Raw genomic sequence first — 6287 nt, 5'->3', positions numbered from 1 at the left:
ACATTAGGTTTAGGGTTTCAAACTAGGGTTTCAAATTAGGGTTTGGGTTTCAAATTGAGGTTTTACATTAGGATTAGGGTTACAAACTAGGGTTTTACATTAGGGTTAGGGTTTCAAACTAGGGTTTCAAATTAGGTTTGGGGTTTCAAACTAGGGTTTTACATTAGGGTTAGGGTTTCAAACTAGGGTTTTACATTAGGGTTAGGGTTTCAAAATAGGGTTTTACATTAGGGTTAGGGTTTCAAAATAGGGTTTAACATTAGGGTTAGGGTTTCAAACTAGGGTTTCAAATTAGGGTTAGGGTTGCAAACTAGGGTTTTACATTAGCGCTAGGGTTTCAAACTCGGGTTTCAAATTAGGGGTAGGGTTTCAAACTAGGGTTTTACATTACGGTTAGGGTTTCAAACTAGGGTTTAACGTTAGGGTTAGGGTTTCAAACTAGGGTTTTACATTAGGGTTAGGGTTTCAAACTAGGGTTTCAAATTAGGGTTAGGGTTTCAAACTAGGGTTTTACATTAGGGTTAGGGTTTCAAACTAGGGTTTTACATTAGGGTTAGGGTTTCACACTAAGGTTTTACATTAGGGTTAATGTTTCAAACTAGGGTTTTACATTAGGGTTAGGGTTTCAAACTAGGGTTTCAAATTAGGGTTAGGGTTACAAACTAGGGTTTTACATTAGTGTTAGGGTTTCAAACTGGGGTTTCAATTTAGTGTTAGGGTTTCAAACTAGGGTTTAACATTAGGGTTAATGCTTCAAACTAGGGTTTTACATTAGGGTTAGCGTTTCAAACTAGTGTTTTACATTAGGGTTAGTGCTTCAAACTATGGTTTTACATTAGGGTTAGGGTTTCAAACTAGGGTTTTACATTAGGGTTAGGGTTTCAAACTAGGGTTTTACATTAGGGTTAGGGTTTCAAACTAGGGTTTCAATTTAGGGTTAGGGTTTCAAACTAGGGTTTATCATTAGGGTTAGGGTTTCAAACTAGGGTTTTACATTAGGGTTAGGGTTTCAAACTAGTGTTTAACATTAGGGTTAGGGTTTCAAACTAGTGTTTTACTTTAGGGTTAATGCTTCAAACTAGGGTTTTACATCAGGGTTAGCGTTTCAAACTAGGGTTTTACATTATGCTTAGTGTTTCAAACTAGGGTTTTACATTTGGGTTAGGTTTACAAACTAAGGTTTTACATTAGGGTTAGGGTTTCAAACTAGGGTTTCACATTAGAGTTAGGATTTCAAACAGGGGTTTCAAATTAGGGTTAGGGTTTCAAACTAGGGTTTTACATTAGGGTTAGGGTTTCAAACTAGGGTTTAACATTAGGGTTAGGGTTTCAAACTAGGGTTTCACATTAGGGTTAGGGTTTCAAAATAGGGTTTAACATTAGGGTTAGGGTTTCAAACTAGGGTTTCAAATTAGGGTTAGGGTTGCAAACTAGGGTTTTACATTAGCGCTAGGGTTTCAAACTCGGGTTTCAAATTAGGGGTAGGGTTTCAAACTAGGGTTTTACATTACGGTTAGGGTTTCAAACTAGGGTTTAACGTTAGGGTTAGGGTTTCAAACTAGGGTTTTACATTAGGGTTAGGGTTTCAAACTAGGGTTTCAAATTAGGGTTAGGGTTTCAAACTAGGGTTTTACATTAGGGTTAGGGTTTCAAACTAGGGTTTTACATTAGGGTTAGGGTTTCACACTAAGGTTTTACATTAGGGTTAGGGTTACAAACTAGGGTTTTACATTAGTGTTAGGGTTTCAAACTGGGGTTTCAATTTAGTGTTAGGGTTTCAAACTAGGGTTTAACATTAGGGTTAATGCTTCAAACTAGGGTTTTACATTAGGGTTAGCGTTTCAAACTAGTGTTTTACATTAGGGTTAGTGCTTCAAACTATGGTTTTACATTAGGGTTAGGGTTTCAAACTAGGGTTTTACATTAGGGTTAGGGTTTCAAACTAGGGTTTTACATTAGGGTTAGGGTTTCAAACTAGGGTTTCAATTTAGGGTTAGGGTTTCAAACTAGGGTTTATCATTAGGGTTAGGGTTTCAAACTAGGGTTTTACATTAGGGTTAGGGTTTCAAACTAGTGTTTAACATTAGGGTTAGGGTTTCAAACTAGTGTTTTACTTTATGGTTAATGCTTCAAACTAGGGTTTTACATCAGGGTTAGCGTTTCAAACTAGGGTTTTACATTATGGTTAGTGTTTCAAACTAGGGTTTTACATTTGGGTTAGGTTTACAAACTAAGGTTTTACATTAGGGTTAGGGTTTCAAACTAGGGTTTCACATTAGAGTTAGGATTTCAAACAGGGGTTTCAAATTAGGGTTAGGGTTTCAAACTAGGGTTTTACATTAGGGTTAGGGTTTCAAACTAGGGTTTAACATTAGGGTTAGGGTTTCAAACTAGGGTTTCACATTAGGGTTAGGGTTTCAAAATAGGGTTTAACATTAGGGTTAGGGTTTCAAACTAGGGTTTCAAATTAGGGTTAGGGTTGCAAACTAGGGTTTTACATTAGCGCTAGGGTTTCAAACTCGGGTTTCAAATTAGGGGTAGGGTTTCAAACTAGGGTTTTACATTACGGTTAGGGTTTCAAACTAGGGTTTAACGTTAGGGTTAGGGTTTCAAACTAGGGTTTTACATTAGGGTTAGGGTTTCAAACAAGGGGTTTTACATTAGGGTTAGGGTTTCAAACTAGGGTTTTACATTAGGGTTAGGGTTTCATACTCGGGTTTAAAATAAGGGTTAGGGTTTCAAACTAGGGCTTTACATTAGGGTTAGGGTTTAAAACTAGGGTTTCAAATTAGGCTTAGGGTTTCAATCTAGGGTTTTGTTTTAGGTTTAGGGTTTCAAACAAGGGTTTTACATTAGGGTTTGGGTTTCAAACTATTGTTTTACATTAGGGTTAGGGTTTCAAACTAGGGTTTTACATTAGAGTTAGGGTTACAAACTAGGGTTTTACATTAGGGTTAGGGTTTCAAACTAGGGTTTTACATTAGGGTTAGGGTTTCAAACTATGGTTTTACATTAGGGTTAGGGTTACAAACTAGGGTTTTACATTAGGGTTAGGGTTTCAAACTAGGGTTTAAATTTAGGGTTAGTGTTTCAAACTAGGGTTTATCATTAGGGTAAGGGTTTCAAACTAGGGTTTTACATTAGGGTTAGGTTTCAAATTAGGGTTTAACATTAGGGTTAGCGTTTCAAACTAGTGTTTTACATTAGGGTTAGGGTTTCAAACAAGGGTTTTACATTAGGGTTAGGGCTTCAAAACAGGGGTTTTAAATTAGGGTTAGGGTTTCAAACTTGGGTTTTACATTAGGTTTAGGGTTTCAAACTAGGGTTTCAAATTAGGGTTTGGGTTTCAAATTGAGGTTTTACATTAGGATTAGGGTTACAAACTAGGGTTTTACATTAGGGTTAGGGTTTCAAAATAGGGTTTTACATTAGGGTTAGGGTTTCAAAATAGGGTTTAACATTAGGGTTAGGGTTTCAAACTAGGGTTTCAAATTAGGGTTAGGGTTGCAAACTAGGGTTTTACATTAGCGCTAGGGTTTCAAACTCGGGTTTCAAATTAGGGGTAGGGTTTCAAACTAGGGTTTTACATTACGGTTAGGGTTTCAAACTAGGGTTTAACGTTAGGGTTAGGGTTTCAAACTAGGGTTTTACATTAGGGTTAGGGTTTCAAACTAGGGTTTCAAATTAGGGTTAGGGTTTCAAACTAGGGTTTTACATTAGGGTAAGGGTTTCAAACTAGGGTTTTACATTAGGGTTAGGGTTTCACACTAAGGTTTTACATTAGGGTTAGGGTTACAAACTAGGGTTTTACATTAGTGTTAGGGTTTCAAACTGGGGTTTCAATTTAGTGTTAGGGTTTCAAACTAGGGTTTAACATTAGGGTTAATGCTTCAAACTAGGGTTTTACATTAGGGTTAGCGTTTCAAACTAGTGTTTTACATTAGGGTTAGTGCTTCAAACTATGGTTTTACATTAGGGTTAGGGTTTCAAACTAGGGTTTTACATTAGGGTTAGGGTTTCAAACTAGGGTTTTACATTAGGGTTAGGGTTTCAAACTAGGGTTTCAATTTAGGGTTAGGGTTTCAAACTAGGGTTTATCATTAGGGTTAGGGTTTCAAACTAGGGTTTTACATTAGGGTTAGGGTTTCAAACTAGTGTTTAACATTAGGGTTAGGGTTTCAAACTAGTGTTTTACTTTATGGTTAATGCTTCAAACTAGGGTTTTACATCAGGGTTAGCGTTTCAAACTAGGGTTTTACATTATGGTTAGTGTTTCAAACTAGGGTTTTACATTTGGGTTAGGTTTACAAACTAAGGTTTTACATTAGGGTTAGGGTTTCAAACTAGGGTTTCACATTAGAGTTAGGATTTCAAACAGGGGTTTCAAATTAGGGTTAGGGTTTCAAACTACGGTTTTACATTAGGGTTAGGGTTTCAAACTAGGGTTTAACATTAGGGTTAGGGTTTCAAACTAGGGTTTCACATTAGGGTTAGGGTTTCAAAATAGGGTTTAACATTAGGGTTAGGGTTTCAAACTAGGGTTTCAAATTAGGGTTAGGGTTGCAAACTAGGGTTTTACATTAGCGCTAGGGTTTCAAACTCGGGTTTCAAATTAGGGGTAGGGTTTCAAACTAGGGTTTTACATTACGGTTAGGGTTTCAAACTAGGGTTTAACGTTAGGGTTAGGGTTTCAAACTAGGGTTTTACATTAGGGTTAGGGTTTCAAACTAGGGTTTCAAATTAGGGTTAGGGTTTCAAACTAGGGTTTTACATTAGGGTTAGGGTTTCAAACTAGGGTTTTACATTAGGGTTAGGGTTTCACACTAAGGTTTTACATTAGGGTTAGGGTTACAAACTAGGGTTTTACATTAGTGTTAGGGTTTCAAACTGGGGTTTCAATTTAGTGTTAGGGTTTCAAACTAGGGTTTAACATTAGGGTTAATGCTTCAAACTAGGGTTTTACATTAGGGTTAGCGTTTCAAACTAGTGTTTTACATTAGGGTTAGTGCTTCAAACTATGGTTTTACATTAGGGTTAGGGTTTCAAACTAGGGTTTTACATTAGGGTTAGGGTTTCAAACTAGGGTTTTACATTAGGGTTAGGGTTTCAAACTAGGGTTTCAATTTAGGGTTAGGGTTTCAAACTAGGGTTTATCATTAGGGTTAGGGTTTCAAACTAGGGTTTTACATTAGGGTTAGGGTTTCAAACTAGTGTTTAACATTAGGGTTAGGGTTTCAAACTAGTGTTTTACTTTAGGGTTAATAATTCAAACTAGGGTTTTACATCAGGGTTAGCGTTTCAAACTAGGGTTTTACATTATGGTTAGTGTTTCAAACTAGGGTTTTACATTTGGGTTAGGTTTACAAACTAAGGTTTTACATTAGGGTTAGGGTTTCAAACTAGGGTTTCACATTAGAGTTAGGATTTCAAACAGGGGTTTCAAATTAGGGTTAGGGTTTCAAACTAGGGTTTTACATTAGGGTTAGGGTTTCAAACTAGGGTTTAACATTAGGGTTAGGGTTTCAAACTAGGGTTTCAAATTAGGGTTAGGGTTACAAACAAGGGGTTTTACATTAGGGTTAGGGTTTCAAACTAGGGTTTCAAATTAGGGTTAGGATTTCAAACTAGGGTTTTACATTAGGGTTAGGGTTTCAAACTAGGGTTTAACATTAGGGTTAGGGTTTCAAACTAGGGTTTCAAATTAGGGTTAGGGTTACAAACAAGGGGTTTTACATTAGGGTTAGGGTTTCAAACTAGGGTTTTACATTAGGGTTAGGGTTTCAAACTCGGGTTTAAAATTAGGGTTAGGGTTTCAAACAAGGGTTTTACATTAGGGTTAGGGTTTCAAACTAGGGTTTTACATTAGGGTTAGGGTTTCAAACTAGGGTTTTACATTAGAGTTAGGGTTACAAACTAGGGTTTTACATTAGGGTTAGGGTTTCAAACTAGGGTTTTACATTAGGGTTAGGGTTTCAAACTATGGTTTTACATTAGGGTTAGGGTTACAAACTAGGGTTTTACATTAGGGTTAGGGTTTTAAACTAGGGTTTTAGATTAGGGTTAGGGTTTCAAACTGGGGTTTCAATTTAGTGTTAGGGTTTCAAACTAGGGTTTAACATTAGGGTTAATGCTTCAAACTAGGGTTTTACATTAGGGTTAGTGTTTCAAACTAGTGTTTTACATTAGGGTTAGTGCTTCAAACTAGGGTTTTACATTAGGGTTAGGGTTTCAAACTAGGGTTTTACATTAGGGTTAGGGTTTCAAACTAGGGTTTTACATTAGGGTTA

The sequence above is a fragment of the Vanacampus margaritifer genome, unplaced genomic scaffold (assembly GCF_051991255.1).
Source record: "Vanacampus margaritifer isolate UIUO_Vmar unplaced genomic scaffold, RoL_Vmar_1.0 HiC_scaffold_22, whole genome shotgun sequence".
Taxonomy (NCBI): Eukaryota; Metazoa; Chordata; class Actinopteri; order Syngnathiformes; family Syngnathidae; genus Vanacampus; species Vanacampus margaritifer.
Note: the sequence above shows the minus strand (reverse complement) of the source record.